The sequence below is a fragment of the Podarcis pityusensis genome (genome assembly GCF_964106645.2).
Source record: "Podarcis pityusensis genome assembly, chromosome: 8".
Lineage (NCBI taxonomy): Eukaryota > Metazoa > Chordata > Lepidosauria > Squamata > Lacertidae > Podarcis > Podarcis pityusensis.
In genome coordinates, this window is record NC_138033.1 from 5,666,483 (window position 1) to 5,693,165 (window position 26,683).

General features: G+C 48.5%; 1 protein-coding gene across 1 annotated transcript in view; it reads left to right on the plus strand.

The window, feature by feature from the left end:
• Window positions 1-1,130: 1,130 nt before the first annotated feature.
• Window positions 1,131-26,683, plus strand: part of SLC8A2 (solute carrier family 8 member A2) — a 134,154-nt gene continuing 108,601 nt past the window's right edge. The window contains exon 1 of the mRNA XM_081018650.1: window positions 1,131-1,847. The gene's annotated coding sequence lies outside the window, so the exon portion shown is untranslated. The remainder of the gene's footprint in view (window positions 1,848-26,683) is intronic.

The window sequence follows — 26,683 nt, forward strand, 5'->3', positions numbered from 1 at the left end:
GCTGCAGAGACCACATAACACTGGTCTTGAAAGACCTACATTGGCTCCCAGTACATTTCCGAGCACAATTCAAAGTGTTGGTGCTGACCTTGAAAGCCCTAAACAGCCTCAAAGGCCCAGTATACCTGAAGGAGCGTCTCCACCCCCATCGTTCTGCCCAGAAACTGAGGTCCAGCACTGAGGGCCTTCTGGCAATTCCCTCACTGTGAGAAGCCAAGTTACAGGGAACCAGGCAGAGGGCCTTCTCCATAGTGGCACCCGCCCTGTGGAACGCCCTCCCAGCAGATGTCAAAGAGAACAACAACTACCAGACTTTTAGAAGGCATCTGAAGGCAGACCTGTTTAGGGAAGCTTTTAATGTTTGACGGATTACTGTATTTTAATATTTTGTTGGGAGCCATCCAGAGTGGCTGGGGAAACCCAGCCAGATGGGCGGGGTATAAATAATAAATTATTATTATATTATTATTATTTTCTCCAGTTGCATGTTCTCCCTATTTTTGAATAATTTTTATTCATTTCAGATTTTCAGTACAAGACGTCTCGAGTCAATTAAAAAAAACCACCTGTGCATTAACATAAACTGCAAAAATAAAACAGAGGCACTGTCTTTGCAAGGCTTTAAGTCACACATTGCAGCTAGTTCATAAAAAAGGTACTGCACGTTTACAAACAATGAGCTAGTAAGAGTAATCCTCAGTCCTTACTTTTCCTTTTCTCCAGGGACCAACAAACTCTGTCTGATGGTTCTGTTGCCCAAGGCTCATTCTTGCCTTTGCGAAGGCCTTGGCCAATGAACCTTATTCCCATTTTACAGATAGAAGAACAGAGGCTGAATAAGAAGTTTGTGTATTCGTGCCTGTGCAGATAGCTGCCCAAGGCTAGCTAGTTCATGGGCCTGAGCTGGGGCTTAAACCAAAGGTTGTCAGCCTCATACCCAGCTGCCCACAACCGTCAAACCATCTTTTTATTTTTATTTTGAAGTGGATGCGACTCTCGTGTTCCTTCCTTTCTAAACACAACTTTAGAAGCAATAATACAGAGATACCAAATTTTGCACTGTTAAAATGCGAGTCGCGCCCTCTCTCTCCAACGCCCCCTTCCCCAAATACATTGGATGCGCTGTCCGGTCTGCGGGAGCTGTCCACCGTTTCCTGGTGCTGAAATGGCTATTCTCTGTCCAGACTCACCGTGGTACTGATTTGCTGGGGGCGAAGGGAGCTGCCCGGCTGCTCGAGTGGGTGGGTGGCTGGGGCTGCCTTGAGCAGAAACCTGGACCCGATCCGGGCATGGCGAAGCAGCAGACTTGGCGTTCTTCCACGCAGCTCTCACGCCTCGGCCACACTCCCTGGCAACGTGGGCTCTGCTAACCACCACCCAGATAGGGCAGAGTTGCATCGCTTCCCTTTCCCGGTGGCGGCGGGGGTTTCCTTGCACCCCCCTCCCGCCCCATAGCTTCTTTCTGTGGGTCCTGAGGGCTCATTTCTCTCTTCCCACAACCTCCCCCCCACCCCGCACCAGCGCTGCCCCTCCCCTTCTCTCCTCCTCCTCCTTTCACCAGAGGCGGGCTCGCTCTCCATCTCTCTCTTGTCTCTGGCTCCGAGGAAGGGACACTCTCTGGCTGGTGGGGGCAGCGACCAGGACCTGGGGGCTCTCGGACTTCCACCGCCACCCCCTCGTGTTAGGCACGGCTCCCAGCCCTCGCACACGGCGCCCAGCCCTGCTGAAGAACAACGTGGGGAGGAGGGCGGCGGGCAGAGAGCGCGAGAGAAAGACCATGGCGAGGAACTGACCGGCTTGGCTCAGCCACAGCTGTGGGGTCTCTCTGAGAGGAGGCGCAGAGGAAGGTAGGTGCTGGGGCGACGTGGGGGGTCCTTTTCCGCTCGCGGGGCAGAGGATCGTGTGTGCGTGCGTGTGCGTGTCGGGGTAACAGAGAGAGGGGTTCCTGTTCCTTCATTTCCTCCCCGCCACCCACCTACCCAAATCCCCTTTTCTTGCTTGGATTGATCCGATGGCGGGGGAGTAGTGTGTGTTGGGGAGCTTCTGGGTCTCTGGGTGATCCGCTGTCGATCAGGATCGGGACCACGGGCTGTCTTGAGCCTTCCCTCCCTCCCTGCTCCCGTTTACTTCTTACTCTCTCTGTCGTTCTTCATCGCCGCTGACTCTCGGGTCCGTTCCCTTTCCCTCCTCTCCGGGCACTGCGCGCCAGACGCTTGCCGATTTGAGCCACAGCCTGGTGCCGGTCAGCGATCGCCACATGATAGCACCCTCGGGGGCGGGTGGGGGCCGCGAGGCTCTGGCCTCCTGAGGGCATTCCTCACCACCTGCCAATTGCAGATCCGGTTGTGTTGACAGCATTGGGATAAAGAGAGATGGAGAGAGAGACCTCTTTGCCTCGCCCTGGAAACGTGTGCCGTTTTAGCCGTGCTTAGCTAAAATACGGCGTCGAGGTGTGATTAATTCCTCCACCCGCTATGAAAAATACATATGAGAAGAAATGAAAATCCAGCTCCAAAATTCCTACTCACTTTAAAAAATAAAAACCTGGGACCATGGTGTCCAGATCCCGACCCACCTTAAAAAAAAAAAACAATTAAAAATCTTGTACCAAGATTCCTTTCTGAGATTGAATTCTCAATAATATTATGATTTTTTTTTTTAAAAAAAAATATCCATCCCACACTTTTTCCCTCCATCCTTTATGTCCCCCATCTCACATATCTTTCTAGCTAGGACAGTTGCTATAGACACCACCTTCAGTTTTGAAGGATCTCAGAAGATAATCCGCCGCCGCCACCACCTCGCTTTTGCAGAGACATGCATGCGTTACCCACTCCTCCACCCCCAAACTTTTTTTTTAATTAAAAAAAATATATGATAAATAAGAATTATTTCTGATTGCCGTTCAATATACTCTGACAGAGTGGAATAGGCGCGTGTGCGTCCCCACTCCCCGGTTCAGTCTAGTTCAGTCTGAGTGATTTGGGCTCCACAATGGCCACATCCTGGACTAAGAGAAACCAGCGCCGGGTTGGGAGAAGAGGCTGGATCCTGCACATAAACAAACTGAATTTTCGCCTGGCCAAAAGTAGTTCGTGGGACCTGAAGCCCTGCAGTTCCGAGGGGAGCAAGCCCCCCTTTCCCCCTGGTTCAGCAACCATATTGAGCCATAAGTGTCTCAACACACCCTAAAAACCATCAGTTGTTTATATGTTTCAGATTCCAAACCTGGGAGACGAGAGGAGATTTCCCCCTCCCCAGAAAACAATTCACATCCAATACGCAACTGCTCGGATCCCAAAATCAGGGGGACTTTCCCTCCTCAACTCCCTCCCCACATTAAGAAGGGGGGGGGGAGTTTCCAAATGACGGAAGTGAGACGTGTAGGTGCCTCAAAGTGGGTACGGATTTGATGCTCTCCTGTGCTGTGCAGTGAATCTCCCAATGTGACATAATTTTTTTGCCTGCTCCATTTCCCACCTTCTCCCATCCCCAACTTGGAGGCAAATTGTTGGAGGCAGAGTCCATCACCCTGGGATGTCCCCTGGCAAGGACTGTCTCCCTAGGAGATATTTGTTTGAGATGGAGAGGATGATATATAATGATAATAATAATAATAATAATAATAATAATAATAATAATAATAATAAAATGCACACCAGTGAGAGCCAGTGTAGTGTAGTGGTTAAGAGCGGTAGTCTCGTAATCTGGGGAACCGGGTTCGCGTCTCCGCTCCTCCACATGCAGCTGCTGGGTGACCTTGGGCCAGTCACACTTCTTTGAAGTCTCTCAGCCCCACTCACCTCACAGAGTGTTTGTTGTGGGGGAGGAAGGGAAAGGAGAATGTTAGCCGCTTTGAGACTCCTGAAGGGGAGTGAAAGGCGGGATATCAAATCCAAACTCTTCTTCTTCTTCTTCTTCTTGGCTTGTCTCATGGCCCTGGCATGCCAATTCCAGCCCCGCGCCCATTTTGCCAATCTCGTGAGTTGTCTTGTAGGGTAGAGCAAGCGCTGGGGGAGTTGGGGGGCTGAAAGGAACTGGACGCAAACTTGTTCTTATTATAGCGCTTGTAACTATTGTGTCTGGTGGTGTCATGGTTTCGGTTGCCGGATGCAAGATCTGGGTTGGCTGACTGAGTGGCTTGCACTTACAGCAGTTCTCAACCTGTGGGTCCCCAGATTTTGTTGGACTACAATTCCCATCATCCCTGAGCTCTGGCCTTGCTAGCGAGGGGTGATGGGAGTTGTAGTTCAACAACATCTGGGGACCCACAGGTTGAGAAAGGCTGCAGCTAGGAGATCCCTGAATCTGAGAGAGTCAGAGAAGGTGGCTGGAGGACTCATTCCCATGGCCTCTAGCCTTCTGAGGGGCTCTGTGCAGTTGTGTGTGTGTGTGTGTGTGTGTGTTTGTGTGTGTGTTTGTGTGTTAGTGTTATTATTGTTGGGGTGGTGGTCTTATTGGCAGAGCAGGAGACCCCGCCAATGCCCAGCCCCATGATGTTCTGCTGCTTGCCTTGCTCAGTTTCCCCATCTGCACAATGGGCACAATAGGGAGAGGATTCCTTCCCCCTCTTTTGATCGATCCTGCTTATTTCTTGCTCCGTGTTTAGAATCTAGATGTTGAGATGGCTGGTTCAGAAAAGCTTGGGTGTAAGTTCCCTCCTCCAGGTTAAGCACAAGAGAATGATGAAAGCTGTGGGCATCTGATCCCGGTTCAAATCTTAGCTCTGCTGTGAAACTCACCAGGAGTCAGATCAGCTTGCAAGATCTAGTATTTGGGTGATGGCACAGAGCTCCCTCACAGGGTGGTTGTGAAGGTACGTCTTGAGGAAGGGCAGGATACCAGTGAAAATAATTTATTACAACATCTCTTAGAGGTGCGGTAAGACTATTTTATCTCTCTCCCTAACAAGCCGTTGATGGCAGGCAGAATGTGTCAGCCTACTTTTCATCTTTTAAGGTGTCTGTTAATATTTTATTCAAACCTGTGCATTGACTGGAGATGTGTGTTGCGCGTACCAGGCAGGTTATAGCAGTGCATGTACCAAAAATTCACCAGGTAGATCTACTGCGTTTCATCGGTCGAGGGGGGAAAACTACACCTCTTGAATTTGCACCCGTAACGCCGCTGGTGGAGGCAAAGGAATAACTTTGGTGGTGATGGCAGGAAGGAGAATCATCTGCTTTAACTGGGATTTCTGTTCAACATTCCACACTCCTCTTAAACAGCAGACAGTTACTTGTTGCTTGTCTTTCTAAACTAAAAAGCACATGTTGAGGTTGCATGATTGTACCGGCGGGTCCTGAGACGCTGCTCAAAGCCTAGGAGACATTTGTGGGTCCATACGTGTGACAAGGTTATGTTTTATTGGGGTGGGGGGGGGAGAGAGGAATGACTCTTATTCAGCACCGAGGGCCATGTCAGAAATAGACTATGAATCAGAGGGCTACTGCTAATTCTAGCTGCCAATCATCCTTGCAAACATTCATTTGGGCCGCAATTCACTCTTGCAGCCATGACAGGTGTCAAACTGCCATCGTTCCTTGCAGTGCCGTTTTCATTCCACAACTGGGAGAAAACCAAGCTACCTTGGAGGCAGCAGCAATCATGGGGAGGGCAAACACATAGGGCTAGGAACTGGGCAGAGTTGAAGTGCAGAGGACATGGGCTTCTGGATGATCTCTCTAATCCTAATTCTGCACGAGCCAGAGTTGTGTTCCACTATTCGAAATAATAAGGGACGCAGGTGGCACTGTGATCTAAACCACAGAGCCTAGGACTTGCCGATCAGAAGGTCGGCGGTTTGAATCCCCGCGATGGGGTGAGCTCCCGTTGCTCGGTCCCTGCTCCTGACGACCTAGCAGTTCGAAAGCATGTCAACGTGCAAGTAGATAAATAGGTACCACTGCGGCGGGAAGGTAAACAGCATTTCCATGTGCTGCTCTGGTTTCGCCAGAAGAGGCTTAGTCATCCTGGCCACATGACCCAGAAAAACTGTCTGTGGACAAACGCCAGCTCCCTCGGCCAGTAAAGCGAGATGAGTGGGCAACCCCAGAGTCGTCCATGACTGGACCTAATGGTCAGGGGTACCTTTACCTTTTATTCGAAATAATTGATGGGGCAAAAAGTTCAGTAAGCTCTAGAGAAAAATGTTGACTTCTCCTAATCATTTTGCTCTCTTCATCCCCTCTATGAAAATATGGCTGTCATGCAACCATATAGCACAAAACAATGCAACCATGTGCACCAGATCCTTTTTTTAAAAAGTGTCTTTTCAAAAATAAAATAAAAAATATATACTTCATAGCAGCCTAGTTTCTGGACCGTCTTCAGAGGCAGCCCTACGTATAATGTGTTGCAGTAATCTAACCTAGAGGTTACCAGAGCGTAGATGTCAGAAGGCAAACTATCCCTGTCCAGATAAGGGCACAATTGGGCCACCAGCCGAAGCTGATGGATGGTACTCTGCACCACTGAGACCACTTCAGACTCAAGAGACAGCGAAAAATTCAGAAGTGCCCCCCAAGCTACCAGGTCCTTCAAAGGAAGTGGAACCCCATCAAGAGCAGGCAACCTCCCAGCCGTCCGGTCTATGGAACTTCCCACCAACAGAGCCTCAGCCTTATCTGGATTGAGCTTCAGTTTTTTGGCTCCCATCCAGGCCATTATCAAGGCAAGACAACGGTCCAGCACACCCACTGCCAAACCTGAAGATGTAAAGGAAAACTGGAGCTGTGTGTCATCACGGACTCCAGGCCTCTAGATAACCCCACTCAGTGGTTTCATGTAGATGTTAAACAGCATAGGGGATAAAATTGAGCCATGAAGAGCCCCACAGTGAAGGACCTATGGGGCCGAAGCATCACCCTTGCGAAACAACCATCCAAATAGGACCAGAACCACTGCAAAGCGCTGTCACCCCCAACTCAGACAGCCGCTCCAGAAGGAGACCATGGCTGATGGCAATGAAAGCCTGCTGAGAGGTCAAGGAGAATTAACAGCAACACATTCCACCTCTCTTTCTCCCGACAGAGAGTTTCCCAAACCGGGCCTGTACCCCGAGTGAAATGCATCTAGAAAATCAGTTTCCTCCAAGAGTGCCTGGATCTGGTCCACGACCACCTGCTCAAGAACCTTGCCCAAGAAGGGAAGACTGTCAACTTTGATTTTCCAATCCAGGGAGGGTTTGTTCAAGCCTCCTTCAAGCAGGCAAGAACCACTCCCTCTTGAAAAACGTTGAGGATTTTGTCCTCAAAACGCTTTGCAAACGAGTCACAGTGAACTACTCTTGGTTCTACCTTTGGGCCAGACCGTAAGAGACCCCACACTACCTGGAAAAGCTCTGCCGGACAGCACATTGAGGACACACTCTTTTCCTTCTTTGCTGCCTTCGCTGCCACTAGGTAGGCTCGACGATGAGCCCTCAACACTGTGCAATTGCATTACACCCGAGCTTCCCTCCACTCGCGTCTGAGCTGTCTCCCAGCTTGTTTCCTCACCGTAAGCTCTAGTATGTCAGAAAGCCAAACTGGCTCCACGAAGTGGGAGAGGGCACTCAGGGGGCAACGACCCTAGCCAATGAGATGTTCCAGAGATCAGCAAGGGCTTTCACAGGAGTGCCAGTCATATCAGTTTAAGGAGCACACTCCATGAGGCATATTTATGACCCATTAGCTGCAGCAGCTCTGAAAAACGATCGGACAAATTTGTTTAAGCAGCTGCCAGCTATGGAAGTGAAATGGACCCTCCATATTCAAGAGCACTATGCCAGGTCGACCTTTTAAAACCCTGTTTGTGAGTACCTGGATGGATGACTGCTGCAAACGGGCTAGATCCAGTACGTGACTTTTTATAATAATACAGTCATACCTCAGGTTACAGCTGCTTCAGGTTGCATTTTTTCGGGTTGAGGACTGCCGAAACCTGGAAGTACCGGAACGGGTTACTTCCAGGTTTCGGCTGTCGCACATGTGCAGACGTGCTAAATCACCCTTTGCGCATGCGCAGAAGCACCGAATCACAACCTGCATGTGCGCAGACGCAGGTTCCGAACGTTGTGGGTTGCAAACGTGCATCCCGCATGGATCATGTTCGCAACCCGAGCATCCACTGTAACTTTATTGTCAATGTACAACCTGTGTACAATGAAATTAACCGAGTCTCCCTCCCCACCCCCACAAACACTCAATCTCATTGCACTCTGAGTGCTTGTCACACAACACACCAACCCGGAAAGTCAGTTGCACTATATTATTTTCCATTCAGCAGCCTAACAGCCCACAGATAGAAACTGTTTTTTTAGCCTGTTGGTACGACTGATTATACTTCTATATCTCCTGCCCGAGGGTAGAAGATTAAAGAGGTGCTGGCCAGGGTGTGAATCGTCCCTGAGAATTTTTCTCGCTCTCCTAAGGCAACGGTCCCTTGCGATGTCATCTAGCGTTCTCAGGGGACAGCCCATGATATCATGTGCTGTGTTCACCACCCTCTGTAGAGACTTTCTGTCCGTGGCTGTCAAGCCAACGTACCACACTGTGGTACAATATGTGGACCGGTAGAAAGAGGTCTTTTCTTAAACATTCCCAGGAGACTCTTGAAACAAGTGTGCAATGAATTGGGTTTTGGGGTGGGAATCCTATTGTGTTCATCTCTGTCCATGCTCAGAGGTAAGAGCACATGCAGGCAGGCACCTAGATCATTTGGCTCCGCATGGCAGGCACATGCCAAACGCGGAAGAGCGACCCATGCTGCGTGCGAGATTTTTCCTGCCAAAATCCAAATGTGATACACCGCATGTCCTAGTAACAAGTCGCAATCTGCTACTGAACAGCAGATGCGTATGTGTGAGAGTTGCCTCAGAGGAGGCGTAAAATAAATCTCTTTCATGCCTCCCCCTCCTGCAGCCCAGAGGAGAGGAGAGGGGGGAGGGAGAGAGAGAGGTGATCCTCTATCCACCTTGCACCCATGTAATATTTTGTGCTGCCACCCCAAGACCCATCTGGCTCTCACCCATTTCCCCAAGCTATAAATCCCACGCTCTCTTAATCTCCCCTCCTGCGTCAATGCCTGAGGCTTCCTTAATCATGCTTTTGCGATTCCCCCCCAGTTTCTCTCCCAGTTGCTGCTAATGAAGTACCTCAGAACTGGCAGGGTCAGTCGCAACCTGAGAAAGGTTTATGGCCACCGTTGCCTTGCAATCTCTGATCCAATTTGCCACCTTCCTTGGTGGAAGCAGAGACTAGGAAGCTCAGGTGAAAAAGAAGGAAAGAGGGAAGTTTCCCTCTTGCAAATCTGGACTCCCTCCCTCTCTCAATGCTAGAGAAGTGGAATATTGAACGTCTCTTGTTCTTTGGCTCTGAAGTCCCCTCGTTTTATATTGTTGTGTGCACCCCAGTTTCTGAGCATTGAGAGACTCCGGGGTTCCAGCGCTTACAAAGGATGAAGTGGATCACAGCATCAACCTTCCAACAGTTCTTGCTTCCCCATTAAGTTTCCAGGGAAGTCCTAAGCCACAGCTTTGAGTCCGGCAGAGAGCAGAACATGTCTCTGTCTCTCCATCTTAACTCAGGCACACCTCACTGCCAGTTCCTCCTCCAGGAAACACAACCCCCCACTTCTGACACCAATGTTGTGTGCACCCCAATCTCAGAGTGGCGAGAGACTCCAACATTGCCTGCACTTATCTAGGGTTTGGCTAACTTGGAATGAAGGTCAATGGACACTGTGATATCTTTAGGATATAGGGTTTTATTTACACAGGTATACAACCTGAGCATAGGATGGGAGAGGTTCACAGCACTGACACCCCAACAGATCTTACCTCCTCACTCAGTTGCCAGGGAAGCCCCAAGCTACCACTTTGGGTCCAGCACAAAGCAGAGCCCTCAACTTCCAGCAGTAGCCAAAACTCAAACATTAAGCTCTGGCTATGGTTCTTCTACCTTACAAGGTGATGCCACTTCCAAGTAGATAAGGGAAGTTTCCCTGGCTTGTCTCTATGGCAACAGGGCAACCTCTTTGGATATGTAAATGGGTGTACTTGGCTGGCTAAGTCCACTACCTTAACAAAGAAACTGGTTGAGTTGGTATCCTCTTATTGATTCTACAGTTGCTTACATAGGACCCCAGGTTTGGAAGAGACCTACGAGTGTCATCCAAACTGACACCCCACCCCAAGTATGTTTGTTTATGAACCATCATCAATGGATGTGCCTCTCTGAAGCTTGCATGGACCGAAAGGGTGTGGTCTGCAGGTTATGGGTACATGGATAATTTAGTTTTGGTTTCTCCCATTTTCTCCATTTTCTATGACTTTTTTTTTTTAAAAAAACAAGTCCTTGTGAAATGTCATCAGTATTCTAGTGTGAATTTCTCCTAGCGCACATATCTTTGCATGGCATTTTGCACACACACAACTTGTCCACACATTTCTGTAGATGTTACTTGGATGGAGAACGGCGCCACAAAATTCGGAGGCATGTAAATTTCAAAGGACAACTGTGTTTCAGTTTGCATCTTGTTTCCGGAAGCTGCTGCTTAGGTAGCAAAGGTGCCTGAAAACTGAGCTGAATTGAATCTCTCTCCCTTACTGGGAAGACTCCCCACCTGGCTGGAGCCCAGCAGGTCGGGGTCTGGTCAGTGCCTGGATGAGGGACTGTCTGGGAGCCACAACTATGCCACCTTGAGCTCCATGACAATAAAAAAAAGGCAGGATGTAAGATTGGGCCCCATCATCTAGCCTGGACACTGAGGTCCAGCTCCGAGTGCCTTCTGGCGGTTCCCTCGCTGCGAGAAGTGAGGTTACAGGGAACCAGGCAGGGCCTTCTTGGTAGTGGTGCCTGCCCTGTGTAACGCCCTCCCAGCAGATGTCAAGGAAATAAACAACTATTTTACTTTTAAAAGACAACTGAAGGCAACCTTGTTTAGGGAAGTTTTTAATGACTGACGCTGTATTGTTTTTAATATTCTGTTGGAAGCCGCCCAGAGTGGCTGGGGTATAAATAATAAATGATTATGATTATGATTTATTATTTAAGTGGAAGAAAAGCAGAGCAGTTCCCTGCCCCGAGGATCTTGCAATTCAAAGTTCAAAAGAGGAGGAGACAAGTGAAGGCAAAGGTAGGGCATAAAAGCAGGCAGAAAAGGGTGCTCTCAGGAACACAAGAATCTGCCTTACGCTGAGTCATTAGTGATGGCCACCAGCTTGGATTCAGCAAGTTCATGAAGGGTAAACCATGACTGTGACGTTGTGGCTCCCCAGCCACATGGAAGATGGAGCAAGCTTGTACCCAAAGGCAGAAGGTATCTAGAAGGTGGTACCCAAACCAATGGCTTCAAAGAACAAGAAAAGAGATTCCGACTAAGCTTTGGGAAGAACTTTCTGAGCATAAGAGCTGTTTTGACAGTGGATGAGACTACCTTTCAGAAGGTGGTGGACTCTTCTTCATTGGAGGATGCTAAAGAGACGTTGGGTTGTCCCAACCCCACAATTCCACCACTCTATGAAAAGCCAACCTTGAGTGAATGCAGATAAACTTTGAACGCAGGCTTGCATAAAAGGTCAAGGGCCCCTGACTATTAGGTCCAGTCGTGACCGACTCTGGGGTTGCGGCGCTCATCTCGCTTTATTGGCCGAGGGAACCGGCGTACAGCTTCCGGGTCATGTGGCCAGCATGACTATGCCACTTCTGGCGAACCAGAGCAGCGCACGGAAACGCCGTTTACCTTCCCGTCGGAGCGGTACCTATTTATCTACTTGCACTTTGACGTGCTTTCGAACTGCTAGGTTGGCAGGAGCTGGGACCGAGCAACGGGAGCTCAACCCATTACAGGGATTCGAACTGCTGACCTTCTGATCGGCAAGTCCTAGGCTTTGTGGTTTATCCCACAGCGCCACCCTCGTCCCTCGCAGGCTTGCATACAAGAGTGCAAAAATCGAAGCAATGGACCCCAAGTCTTTGCTGGGAGCCGTTCTGGATTTTAGGGAGGCTGACACCAGCAGTCTGTGTCCTGCGCCTTGGAAACTGACATCTTCTGTGCATTTTGCAAGAGATCCTGGGACACAGGTTTGCAGGGCACAGGGTGGCAAAGCACCGGGGCCTGCCTTGGCCGTGAAAATGCGCCTGTTTCTCCCAGCACGGAACAACACCCTGCTGAGTTAAAAGGCATTACACTGCACACCTCTCTAATGAGGCTTTGCTGATTCGCAATCCCCTTTGGACGCCAGTCTGCGAATTAGCGAGAAAAAGATCCATTTAATTTTGCCTAATTTACCCCCTCCCTCGCCCCCACCCCTTTGTTGTGAGTCAAATCTGCGTTAATCTCTCCCTGCCTCCTTTTCTGAAAGGGAATGTGGTTCGCTGGGTAAGACATTCTCTTTCCGCTGGACAATGCTGTACGGCTTGGTAATTCTCCTTTATCCAGTACATTTCCTAGCACAATTCAAAGTGTTGGTGCTGACTCTAAAGCCCTAAATGGCCTCGGTCCTGTATACCTGAAGGAGAGTCTCCACCTCAATCGTTCAGCCCGGACACTGAGATCCAGCTCCGAGGGCCTTCTGGCGGTTCACTCGCTGCGAGAAGCCAAGTTATAGGGAACCAGACAGAGGGCCTTCTCGGTGGTGGCACCTGCCCTGTGGAACACCCTCCCTTCAGGTGTAAAGGAAATAAGCAGCTATCTTAAATTTAAAAGACATCTGAAGGGAAGTTTTTAATATTTAATGCTGTATTGTTTTTAACACTCGATTGGGAGCCGCCCAAAGTGGCTGGGGAAACTCAGCCAGATGGGTGGGGTATAAATAATAAATTATTATTATTATTATTATTATTATTATTATTATTATTAATCCATAAACCCCGGGACCTGTGTCTTCTGGGCTGCAGGAGCAAATCTCGATAGAAGCTGCAGCCCTGGCAGCTTGCAACCACTCCCAAAAAACATCAAGTAGAAAAGTGTGTGGCAGGGGGTGAGGAGCCGTAGAACTGTTGGCTGATTGTGGCTGCAAATTCTTATCTGGCCCCTGGGACGCCCCTTCCCTAACCACACCCCACCACCCCTGCTCTGCACCCACCTTGATTGGTTTTGCCTGGCTGGAATTTGTCCATGACCTCTGAGAATGCCTCTTCATTATTTACTCAGTTAAGAGTATTGTACTTTTCTCCCCCTCCACAGTTAAGTGTTTCTCTCTGTGTGCAAACTAGGTAAACTTTGCATCAGTTTCTCCACCCACGTTGACCTCTGACCTGGTGTTATGTAGTGAGTTGAATAGGATCCAAAAGGCAGCAGTTTGATTGGTCCTAGAACAATAGGGTCCAGAATGCAGCAGTCTGATTGGTCCACAGGAGCCACCCAATCCAGCTCCAGGTGGAAGGGAATCCGCAACCTGATTGGCCTACAGGAGAATCCCAGAATTAGCCAATCACGTGGGGCCCATTGTGTAAATAATGTATATAAAGCAGACATTCTGGGGGAACTTCCATTCCTCGCTATATGAGCTGAATAAAGAGCACGAAATCAAGTCTCGACTCCGAGTATATTTCACCTGGCATGTGGCCCCTGGAATTTTCTCCAGAATAGAACGTGGCCCCCTATTGAAAAGGGTTCTCGTCCCTGGTTGGTCTACAGCCGTGCTGCTGGCTGGGGCATCATGGGAACTGTAGTCCAGAACTGGGCTCAAGTGGTGAAAGGCTGACCTAAAGAACACCAGCATGGCCGTTGGAGAGAGGAATGATGGGAATTGTAGTCTACCAGCATCTGGTGGGCCACAGGTTCCCCATCCCATAATCTACAGAGGCCCTCTTCTGAGTATTACCACCACCTGACGAATGCTCTCCCGAAAGAGACTCTCCTGGTGCCTATTTTAACACATTTTCAGTGCCAAGGGAATACTTCGTGAAATAAATCACCCGAGGCCTTTTAAGACCTTTGAACACCCGGTTTAGTTATTTATTTAGCATGATATTGTTTTGTTCTCTGCACATTGATGGTGATTGGTCGGTTTCCAGCTATTCTGGGGTGCGTGTGGCTGCGCTCTGCTGATGGGTTCGCAGAATCGGTTGCTGATGGGCTGGGAGTCCCAGGTGTTTGTTGCATGTTGGGCTAGATATTTTATTGCTGAATTCTTCCTGGCTTGGATTTTATTGGTTTTCTTGTTTGAGTTGCCGACTTCATTGCATGTTTAATTTTGTTCCACGCTATCATTGACTGTCGCTGAGAATATATATCTTTTCTTTATTTATTGGGTGACTAATAAAATGGGAGTAGCAAGGAAATATATAAAATTTCACGGCTGGTGCCGGTGCTCGATGGATCTCGCATCCCCTGGATATATCCTGTCTGTTTAAAAGGCCAGCCTGATCCTTCTGTGTTTAGAACGGCTTTATAGAATCAGATAATTGTACGTATGGAAGGGACCCTTCCATCTACACATTTAAAGCACATTCAAATAATTCTGGGAACTGTAGTATCGCCAAAGAATTGATGCTTTTGAATTCTGGTGCTGGAGGAGACTCTTGAGAGTCCCATGGACTGCAAGAAGATCAAACCTATCCATTCTGAAGGAAATCAGCCCTGAGTGCTCACTGGAAGGACAGATCCTGAAGCTGAGGCTCCAATACTTTGGCCACCTCATGAGAAGAGAAGACTCCCTGGAAAAGACCCTGATGTTGGGAAAGATGGAGGGCACAAGGAGAAGGGGATGACAGAGGACGAGATGGTGGGACAGTGTTCTCGAAGCTACCAGCATGAGTTTGACCATACTGCAGGAGGCAGTGAAAGACAGGAGTGCCTGGTGTGCTCTGGTCCAGGGGGTCACGAAGAGTCGGACACGACTAAACGACTCAACAACAAATGATTCCCCAGCACCCTCAACAAGCTACAGTTCCCAGGATTATTTTGGGGTGGGGGGAAAGCGTGCTTTAAATGATTGGCGAGAGAAAGAAAAGCAAAGCCAACGGTGCTGTGGAGTCCCCCAGAAAGGGGGTCCCCCCAATTGAGCCAGGATTCCCTGGTCAGGCAGGGCTCACCCGCCGCAGAGCTGTTTCTCCTTCAGATGCTAATTGTGATGGATTTTCCAGGTTCCTCGCTCTTCTCTTCTGGCAGTGCCGGGAGTGATTCTCTTGTCAGATCGATGCTTCATTCTACATACGTGACGAGCAGGTTCATTAGGGCAGGATTCACCCTGCTGGCCATGTAGCAGCAGAAGATGGTGAAGGAAGAGAAGATGCAGGGAATCCCACTGTCAAAGGCAGGGGCTTGGGAGAGGCGTCCGTCTGAAAATGAGGAAGCCCACCAGGACACAAGCTTGTGGTGGGGAGAGCTGAGCACTTTGGACTGAATTGCAAATTGGGCACTCTGATTCTAGTACTATTGGTGCCACTAGTGATAATAACGCTTAGCATCTATTTGGTTAGCAATGTCTAGGCAACACGATGACCACATGTGCATAAGCAATAGACAATCTTTATAGAATTCCTTCAAACCATAACAAGTACAAAATGAAATCTTTCGTTTCAAAGTCTCTGAAAATCTTTAAATGAAGCGAGGGACCAGACTTTGTAGGATGAAAGACAAGCTGTGAAGCTTTGTGTATTCGGCAAATATGATGTCCAGCGCTGAACAGTGACTACTGTTTCGTAGAATTCTTCGTCAGCGTGGTGGGAGGATGCAGAATTGCTTCATAAACCCATCTTATTTCAAATGAGTGTATGTAAATGAAAATATTGAATGCTGTGGAACAGTGCTCATGTAATAATGTAGTCACTGCATATATTTGGAGCATTAGTAGACCGACTCAAGTATCCCTTTTTTCCAGGGACAGCTCTGGGTTTACAGAAGCTGTCCCGGTTTCTGAACCAATGCCGGAATGTCCCGCTTTTCCTTAGGATGTCCCTATTTTCACTGGAGAAATACTGGAGGGTATATGGCAGGACGTTGGAGGGTATGGAGTTTTCTGACCCCCAAGCCATCTGAAGGCAACCCTGCCTAGGGAAGTGGTTTTAAAAATGTTTTATTATTATATTTTTATATATGTTGGGAGCTGCCCAGATGGGTGGGGTATAAACAGTGAAATCATTATGATTATGGAATAAAGGTAAAGGGACCCCTGACCATTAGGTCCAGTCGTGATGGACTCTGGGGTTGCGGCGCTCATTTCGCTTTATTGGCTGAGGGAGCCAGTGTACAGCTTCCGGGTCATTTGGCCAGCAGGACTAAGCCGCTTCTGGCGAACCAGAGCAGTGCACGGAAACGCCATTTACCTTCCCGCTGGAGCGGTACCTATTTATCTACTTGCACTTTGATGTGCTTTTGAACTGCTAGGTTGGCAGGAGCAGGGACCAAGCAATGGGAGCTCACCCCGTCGCGGGGATTCGAACCGCTGACCTTCCGATCGGCAAGTCCTAGGCTCTGTGGTTTAACCCAGAGCGCCATCTGCGTCCCTTCAATTATGGAATAGGACACCCCTATTTTCACTGGAGAAATGTTGTGGGGGTGGGTTTATGTATTAGGAAGACGAAAGCAAGCAGGCAGAGAGGAAAATAGGGAGAGGTTGATGGGGCTGCCTTGATAGTGGATCCCATTTAGAATAGAAAATAACTCCAATATTTGCCACCCTGGCTGGCAGTGGATCTCCAGAGAGATCGCAGAAACCCAGTCTTATCTGCTGGAGATCAAACATGGTAGCTTCTGCATGCAGATCACATGCTCTCCACATGGTGTTTGGCACAAACTCCGAGTTTGCCCTGCAAGGAGTATTTCCCTAAAGAACTTACTGTTTATTTACGTAAGGCTTTTAGATATGTTGCATTTGCTAGCAGCGTGCACACACAACACACACACACACACACACACACACACACACACACACACACACACACAGTGCTATGAACTGGCAAGGACTTAGAGCAGGGGTCAGCAAACTTTTTCACCACTGTCCCTCAGACCTTGTGGGGGGCGCGACTATATATATATATATATATATTTTGGGGGGGAATGAACGAATTCCTATGCCCCCAAAACAATTCAGAGATGCATTTTAAATAAAAGCACACATTCTGCTCAGGTAAAAATGCCAGGCAGGCCCCACAAATAACCCAGAGATGCATTTTAAATAAAAGGACATATTCTACTCATGTAATAACATGCTGATTCCCAGACCGACCGCAGGCTGGATTGAGAAGGCGATTGGGTTGTATCTGGCCCCCGGGCCTTAGTTTGCCTACCCATGAGGGACAAATTTGACATCTTGTTCTCGTAAATCACAGGACCACTTAATACCTTCCAAGTACCCCTGTTTTCCAGGGACAGTCCCGGAATTACAGAAGCCGTTCCAGTCTCTGAACTGAACCTGAAATGTCCCGCTTTCCCTCTCTTCTTCGTCTCGGAGAACAATTAAAAGTGGTTTCCTGTGTGTGTGTATTCAGTGGCGCTTACTCCCAGGTAACTGGGTGAAGACTGTGCAGCCTTACACTGCAATACTAAGCATTTTTACTCAGAACTGAGTCCCACTGAGTTGAATAGGATTTACTCTCTGGTTTGTACCAGATCATTCTCACACTTTCTGTTGTTGTTGTTGTTGTTGTTGTTGTTGTTGTTGTTGTTGTTGTTGTTACATCCTGCCTTTTCCCCTGGCAGGGACTCAAGGCAGCTTACCACTAAAATCTTATTCCATCCCACTTATCTGTTGAAGGCGTTGCACATGATGCCTTCCCTTGCACAAATTTTCTTTACGACAACTCTGCGAGGTAGGTTTGGCAGAGAGGTTGTGATTGGCTCAAGGTGTATATATATCTATGTGTGCCGCGAGATCAAATGTGGAGAAGCTTCCTGATGTAGAATAGAATGTCCCTATTTTCATCGGAGAAATCTTGGAGGGTATCCCACTTTGCCATGGAAAAATGCACAGTTCCGATAAAGATGACTAGCCCCCACCATAAAGGCAGGATATTTCCTTCGCCCTGGCACAATCACTTTGCAAATTCGCACTTTTTATTTTAGCTCTGTCAGCATCTATTTAGAAAAATTGAATTAAACGTGCAGGTATATCTATCTTAAAGTTTTTTTAAAACAACAACAACAACAACAGGCAAACAGTGATGGCTCTGACCTGGTGGAATGCTCTGTCCCATGAGACCAGGGCCCTGCAGGATTTAATTTCCTTCTGCAGGACCTGTCAGACAGAGCTATTCTGCCTGGCTTTCAATTTGCACTTAGCCTGATCTTTTATTCCCCTTCCTCCCCTCCCCTGCCCTTTTTATGAAGATTACCCGCTCTGGGATCCCACAGCTAATTCTCCCCTGGTCTCCTTGCTGGCCCAAAATAGGACTAATTTAGCCAGCTAGCCCTGGTGATCATCTAATGTTTATTGGATGGATTTCCCCCCGAAATTGATTTTTGAATTCTGAATTTATTGTTATTCATGTTTTATACGGTATTTTATGCTGCTTTTGTTGCATCAATTAAGTGTTTTAAATTTGTTGTTAGCCGCCCTGAGCCAGGTTTTCTGAACTGAGAAGGGCGGGGTATAAATAAATAATTAAATAAATAAAATAAAATTGATGGAGAATAGCCATGGCAGCTAAAGGAGAAGCTTCCATGTCCCAAGGCAGTATACCTCTAAATTGTGGATGCAGGAGAGTATTTTCCTTCCTCACCTCATTGGAGAGGGAATCTAGCCATCTGCGGCTGAAACTGTGCTGTTCTTAGGAACCGGCAGAGTATACCCCTGGGAAAGCCCTCTTCGTGGAAAATTAAAACATGACACCAGCAGATTGTGCACCGTTTCTTTGTGCTAATATGAAAATCCCTTAGCTGGAGAGCACCTGGTGGCAATATATATATATATATATATGGTGTGTACTGGGAAGAATATGCAGCACAGAGGTTGCTTTGCAAACTAGGGAAATGCGCTATGCATTTAAAGCAGTGTCACGCCACTTTAAACAGTCACAGCTCCTCCCCAAGAATTCTGGGAACTGAAGTTGGTTAAGGATGCTGAGAGCTGTTCGGAGACCCAATGAGGGAGCTACAGTTCCCCAGGTGCTTTTAACAAGCTATCCTTCTCCCCAGGGAACTCTGGGAACGACAGCTCTGTGAGTGAAGCAGAGGGTCTCTTAAATAACTCTCAGCACCTTTAACAAACCTAATAACAACAACAACAATAATAATAATTTATTATTTATACCCCGCCCATCTGGCTGGGCTTCCCCAGCCACTCTGGGCGGCTTCCAACAAAATATTAAAATACAATAGTCCGTCAAACATTAAAAGCTTCCCTGAACAGGGCTGCCTTCAGATGTCTTCTAAAAGACTGGTAGTTGTTGTTCACTTTGACATCTGGTGGGAGGGCTTTCCACAGGGTGGGTGCCACTACCGAGAAGGCCCTCTGCCTGGTTTCCTGTAGCTTTGCTTCTTGCAGTGAGGGAACCACCAGAAGGCCCTCGGCACTGGACCTAAGTGTCCGGGCAAAACGATGGGGGTGGAGACGCTCCTTCAGGTATACTGGGCCTTTGAGGCTGTTTAGGGCTTTAAAGGTCAGCACCAACACTTTGAATTGTGCTTGGAAACGTACTGGGAGCCAATGTAGGTCTTTCAAGACCGGTGTTATATGGTCTCAGTGGCCGCTCCCAATCTAGCTGCCGCATTCTGGATTAGTTGTCATTCCTGGGTCACCTTCAAAGGTAGCCCCACATAGAGCGCATTGCAGTAGTCCAAGCGGGAGATAACCAGAGCATGCATTCTTTTTTTGGGGGGGGGGCATGCAATGTTGCTTATACTCAAGACGGGTCACATAAAGTGTATGGGTGCATTGGCCAGTCAGCCTAGACAGTACTGAGCTCGATCAACCAGTGGCCTGACTCCATCTAAAGCAGCTTTCTATGGATTTTGTCCCACAAGAGTTCATGAGGGCTGCCAACTTGGATGGTTTTAAAAGAGGATTAGACAAACTCGCGGAGGAAGCTATCAGGATGGCTATTTCTTACTGTTTTTTTATTTTTGTTTTTGTTGGAAGCTATCCAGAGTGACTGGGGCAACCCAGTCAGATGGGCGGGGCCTTCTTCTTCTTCTTCTTCTTCTTCTTCTTCTTCTTCTTCTTCTTCCACCTTTGGACGCTGTATGCCTGTGTATCATGGTGGTGAGAATGCTGATGAGCTTATCAGGTCTCTTCTTACATCCTAGCACAGGGCTGACCCAAGATATTTTGCTGCCTGAGGTGAAAGACAAAATGGCCTTGACAGATTAGAGAACTGGGCCAAAACAAACAAGATGAATTTTAACAGGGAGAAATGTAAAGTATTGCACTTGGGCAAAAAAAATGAGAGGCACAAATACAAGATGGGGGACACCTGGCTTGAGAGCAGTACATGTGAAAAGGATCTAGGAATCTTGGTTGACCACAAACTTGACATGAGCCAACAGTATGACGCGGCAGCTAAAAAAGCCAATGCAATTCTGGGCTGCATCAATAGGAGTATAGCATCCAGATCAAGGGAAGTAATAGTGCCACTGTATTCTGCTCTGGTCAGACCTCACCTGGAGTACTGTGTCCAGTTCTGGGCACCACAGTTCAAGAAGGACACTGACAAACTGGAACGTGTCCAGAGGAGGGCAACCAAAATGGTCAAAGGCCTGGAAACGATGCCTTATGAGGAACGGCTAAGGGAGCTGGGCATGTTTAGCCTGGAGAAGAGGAGGTTAAGGGGTGATATGATAGCCATGTTCAAATATATAAAAGGATGTCACATAGAGGAGGGAGAAAGGTTGTTTTCTGCTGCTCCAGAGAAGCGGACACGGAGCAATGGATCCAAACTACAAGAAAGAAGATTCCACCTAAACATTAGGAAGAACTTCCTGACAGTAAGAGCTGTTCGACAGTGGAATTTGCTGCCAAGGAGTGTGGTGGAGTCTCCTTCTTGGGAGGTCTTTAAGCAGAGGCTTGACAACCATATGTCAGGAATGCTCTGATGGTGTTTCCTGCTTGGCAGGGGGTTGGACTCGATGGCCCTTGTGGTCTCTTCCAACTCTAGGATTCTATGATTTTCACCTACAGAATCTTAGCTCAGTAGCAGCTGAATCTCTCTTGCGTGCTGGTGATGGGACCTCATTCTGTACCATACCTGAGGTCGGCAAGCTAATTTAGGGGGCTCAGGACAGGCCATGCGGCACTCCCAGTTCTGTCCACATAGCAACACCCTACCACCACCCAGTGGCATCTGCCGCCCGAGGCTGCTGCCTCATTCTGCCTCCTGCTAGGGCCGGTTTAGCTCAGTGGCGCCTTTAAGACCAACCATATTTCTCATGGCAGGAGTCTGCTTAGCTGAGAGCCGACGCTGTGATGGGTGGCCTCCGCCGGGAAACAATGCGTAAAACAATTAACTAAGGCTGTCAAACAGGGGTTTTCTTTTAATAGATTAACTGCCTGGCTTTTAATTGATCAATTATTAAAATTAAATAAATGTCCATGATGGGAAACATCAATGAAGATGCCTCCTTGCAGCTCCTGGAGGGGACGACGAAGAGCTTGTCTTAGGGCTATATCATCTATTAAGTGTTTTTTAGGTGGCTTGAAAACATCTTGGGGTGTTTTTCTAAGTGCGGACAAATATTTTATTTTCCCCTTAAGTGTACACCTTGCTGACAAAGGTCCGTATAGTTAAAGCTATGGTTTCCCCAGAAGTGATGTATGGAAGTGAGAGCTGGACCATAAAGAAGGCTGATCACCGAAGAATGGATGCTTTTGAATTCTGGTGCTGGAGGAGACTCTTGAGAGTCCCATGGACTGCAAGAAGAACAAACCTCTGCATTCTGAAGGAAATCAGCCCTGAGTGCTCACTGGAAGGACAGATCCTGAAGCTGAGGCTCCAAGACTTTGGCCACCTCATGAGAAGAGAAGACTCCCTGGAAAAGACCCTGATGTTGGGAAAGATGGAGGGCACAAGGAGAAGGGGACGACAGAGGACGAGATGGCTGGACAGTGTTCTCGAAGCTACCAGCATGAGTTTGACCAAACTGCAGGAGGCAGTGGAAGACAGGAGTGTCTGGCGTGCTCTGGTCCATGGGGTCACGAAGAGTCGGACACGACTAAACGACTAAACAACAGCAACATAAACCAGCAGACTATAAAACTGTTTGGGATGTCAATCCAGCGATGAACTAAGACCCTTAGGCTCATTGGAATAAAGCAGTTGAATTGCCCAGATTAATTGATTGAACCGTGAAGCCCCAGAATAATACATTAAAAGCATTCGGCTTCAAACAATGTGTGATATCCAGCTAAGCCATACTCAGAGAAGACCCAGTGAAGCCAATAGACTTGACTTACTTCAGTGGTCTGAGTACGACTATCATTGCGTATCGCCTTAGATCTGCAGACTTTACTTGGGGAATGACAAAAAGCTTCCAGCGGTAGATTTCCCAGCTGACTGTTTTGTAACTGTGGATTAGTTTGTGAGGGCTGGTTGTCATCAAGTGGGACTTAAACCTAGGGCACACCGGGGACAAAACACCACTTTGCTTCTGGTGTGTTACTGTAATGAGCATCAAAAATATTAAAACAGGGCCGTGCTACGCACTCGTGTTTCGCTTCCTCCCCTGAAATCAGAAGTTCTTTCGCTCACACGGCGAAACGCGAGGAAAGGTAGCGTGTGGTAGCTGCAGTAGATGGATGAGAGGAGGAGCCCATTAAAAAAAAAAAAAAAAGATTAGAGCTGTTCTGGAAGTAGAGTGTGATTGCTTAGGGCAGGAAGTAGTGTGTGATTGGTCCCCCAGAACCGCCTGAAGATTCAGGCCAGAGGTACCAAACGAGGCACCTAAAAAGCCCCAAATGCTGTAACTTTTCTTCGCAAGGATGTTTCTCCAGCCCTTTGATCATACGATACAATACAATAATCTTTATTGTCATTGTCCCATACAGAACAACGAAACTGAAAAAATCTACATCAGACATTCAAAAACCATCAAGCCTGCTATCCCAGCTATCCCAGCCTGGTTAACCCCCTAAAAAACTCTGATACCCCATAATTAAATACAATATACTCCCATAGAGACTACCTTACACTGCGTTTGAAACCAAAATCACATTTGGATAGAAACTGTTTCTCAGGCAGCTAGTCCTAGTCTTTATAATGGGTAGGCAAACTACGGCCTGGGCTCTGGATCCGGCCCAATCGCCTTCTCAATCCGGCCCGTGGACAGTCTGGGAATCAGCGTGTTTTTACATGAGTAGAATGCATGCTTTTATTTAAAATGCATCTCTGGGTTATTTGTGGGGCATAGGAATTCATTCATTATTGTTTTCAAAATATAGTCTGGTCCCCCACAAGGTCTGAGGGACAGTGGACCGGCCCCCTGCTGAAGATGTTTGCTGACCCTTGCGTTTGACCATTTTTGTTGCCCTTTTCCAACTCTTCGGTACCCGTTTTGAGGTGAGGCAACCAGAACTGTGTTCCAAATGCGGTCGCACCATAGATCTATATAATGGCATTATGGTGTCGGACGTTTTGTTTCCAGTTCCTTTCCCCAATGATCCATAGTATGGAATTTGCCTTTCCTCCCCCAGAGCTGCTGCACGCTGGATCAGCACCAGGCAAGTTGCTCTGCCAACCCCACCTGGAGGTAACCTTGGGCCTTCTGCATGCCAAGCAAGTGTCCTGTCGCTGGGCTGTGGCCCTCCTCCCTGGCCCCACCAGAAGGAGGAGACGCTGTCCTGCTCACTCTGAACTACAGCACCACCAGTGGAGCTGGCCAGTGGGTGGTACTGCACCATGGAGTGCAAAGCTGTCAGGTGACAGAGGTGAGCCAATCGGATTCTGCCTGTCTCTATAAAGCCTCTGATTTTAACACAGCTGCTCCAGTGTGAGCAATTTGTTTTCCTTCAGAGGAAGCGGGAGGCTGGGCTGATCTCCCCTTCCCACATCCGATTGTCCTGCCTCCACTTTAGCGGCACGGAAAGGCGTCTGGCGGGTTGCCCAGGGACCTTCCCCGAGCCCTTTCTCCAAGTCGGCCTCTGCTGCAGCGAAAACATCGCAACGCAACCATCTGGGTTCCTGCTGCTGAACAAACCATGCTTTTGTGTATATGTGTGTGTGTGTATGTTAGTCACAAAGGCAGCTTAAAGCAGCTATTAAGGAGCGCCAAACCCTCAATCGGAAAAGGGGGAGAGATCTTAATAGAGCCCCATTGTTGTCCTCTGCTAGAATGAGCCTCCCGGATACAATAATTGGTGTTTCGCCCAGATACAGTTAATGAGGCTATTACGTTAATTACAGGAATGTTTGCCTTGGAAGTAGAGCCCTGGTTTCCCTCTTCTTGGGAGCATGTCAGCACTGGAGATCACAGAATTGTAGAGTTGGAAAAGACCACAAAGGCCATCTAGTCCAACCCTCTGCAATGCAGGAATCTTTTGCCCAGCGGGGGTTTAGAACCCGTGACCTTGAGATTAAGAGTCCCGTGCTGTACCAACTGAGCCATCCCAGCTGCCTACCGTATTTTTCGCCCCATAGGGTGCACTGGCCCATAGGGCGCACCTGGTTTTTTTTGGGGGGGGGAATTCCCCCCCCCAGGCACGGGGCTGGGGCGGGGGAAGCCCAAGCTTCCCCCGACCCCAGCCCCCAGAACAGGCTGCTATCCGCAACCCTTGGGAGCCCGGCGCGACTTCCCGCTGGGCTCCCACGGCTTGCGGAGAGCTGCCCAAAGCCCGGGGCGCGCTCCGCTGCGCTCCCCAGGTTTCAGGCTGCAGGCTGCTGTCCGCAAGCCTTGGGAGCCCGGCGGGAACTCCCGCGGGCTCCCAAGGCTTGCGGATAGCTTCCTGACCCCTCTCGCTCTCCAGGCTTCAGCGAAAGTCTGCATTGGCTCCATAGGACGCACACACATTTCCCCTTCATTTTTGGAGGGGAAAAAGTGCGTCCTATAGGGCGAAAAATACGGTACTTGCTTTTCTTTCTTGGTCCTGGAGTGCTGGACAGCTCCAGAGGCCTTCCTGGAACTGCAGAACGCAAGTCATTTCTGGGATGATCCGTAGCTATGAATCAGGCAGGAATCCTGAGGGGTCATTCAGGTCTCGCTTTCCCGCTTTGCCGATTTATTAATTAAATTTCCACCCCACCTTTCCAAAGGAGCCCAGGAAGGCAAAGAACGAAGCATTAAGACGATACAATTAAAAAATAAAACAAAGCTGGGTTAGCTTGGATGGTAGAGCGTGAGACTCTTAATCTCAGGGCCCTGGGTTCGAGAACCATGTCAGGCAAAATATTCCTGCATTGCAGGGGGTTGGACTAGATGACCCTTGGGGTGGGGTCCCTCCCAATTCTATGAAAGCATGTTTAAAAACATATCCCCACAGCGAATGCCAGGGTTGCTGGGCACAGATAGCCTTTCCCAGCCACTAAATGCCCTGGTAAAAAGGATTGTTTTAAACTTCTTCCTGGATGTCCACAATGAGGGAGGTGGAGGCAGGATATTTCAGCCAAATTCCCACATTACAAAGGGGAAGAGATTCTCAAGTGGGGAATACCAGAGTATCTCTCTCAATGGGAAGTCTATGGGGTCCTCACCACAGGATCACATTCACCCGGTGCTATACCAGCTGTACTGGCTCCCGGTGGAGTACAGGATCAGGTTCAAGGTGCTGGTTTTAACCTTTAAAGCCCTATACGGCCTAGGACCCTCATACCTACGGGACCGCCTCTCCTGGTATGCCCCACGGAGGACCTTACGATCTTCAAATAAAAACATCTTGGAGGTCCCGGGCCACAGGGAGGTTAGGCTGGCCTCAACCAGAGTTAGGGCTTTTTTGGCCGTGGCCCCGATCGGGTGCAACGCTCTGTCACAAGAGACTAGGGCCCTGCGGGACTTGACATCTTTCCACAGGGCCTGCAAGACGGAGCTGTTCCGCCAGGCCTTTGGCCAGGGCACAGCCTGACTCCCTCCTTCGGTAATCCTCATAGAACTCTAGCCCAATGGTTACCATTAATTTGATTCTGAATTGATTTTAGAATGTATTCTAATTAATTGGCTGTGATTTTATGTAAATGGTGCTATTTTTACTGTTGTTAGCCGCTCTGAGCCCGGCTTTGGTTGGGGAGGGTGGGATATAAATAAATTTATTATTATTATTATTAGGAATATCAAGGTGGTGAAAAACACCAAGCGCAGCTCCATTGTAAGTCACAAGCTCATGGTCCAATAACAGGTGATACCAGATCCGAGTCCAGCAACATTTCACTGTGGAGACTTTCAGAAAAAGCTTTGTAAGGAAGGCCCATCACACTTCTGTTATGGATTATTTGTTTATTTAAAATATCTATTGTAAGCTGCCTTGCAGGGCAAAGCCCTTATTTCCTGTCCTTGGGCTTGCCGAACAGAAGGTCGGCGGTTCGAATCCCCGCGACGGGGTGAGCTCCTGTTGCTTGGTCCCAGCTCCTGCCAACCTAGCAGTTCAAAAGCATGCCAGTGCAAGTAGATAAATAGGTACTGCTGCAGCGGGAAGGTTAACAGCATTTCCATGCGCTCTTGTTTCTGTTATGGTGTTCCGTTGCGCCAGAAGCAGTTTAGTCATGCTGGTCACATGACCCAGAAAGCTGTCGGTGGACAGACACTGGCTCCCTTGGCCTGAAAACGAGATGAGCGCCGCAACCCCACAGTCACCTTTGAATGGACTTAACCGTCCAGGGGTCCTTTACCTTTTACC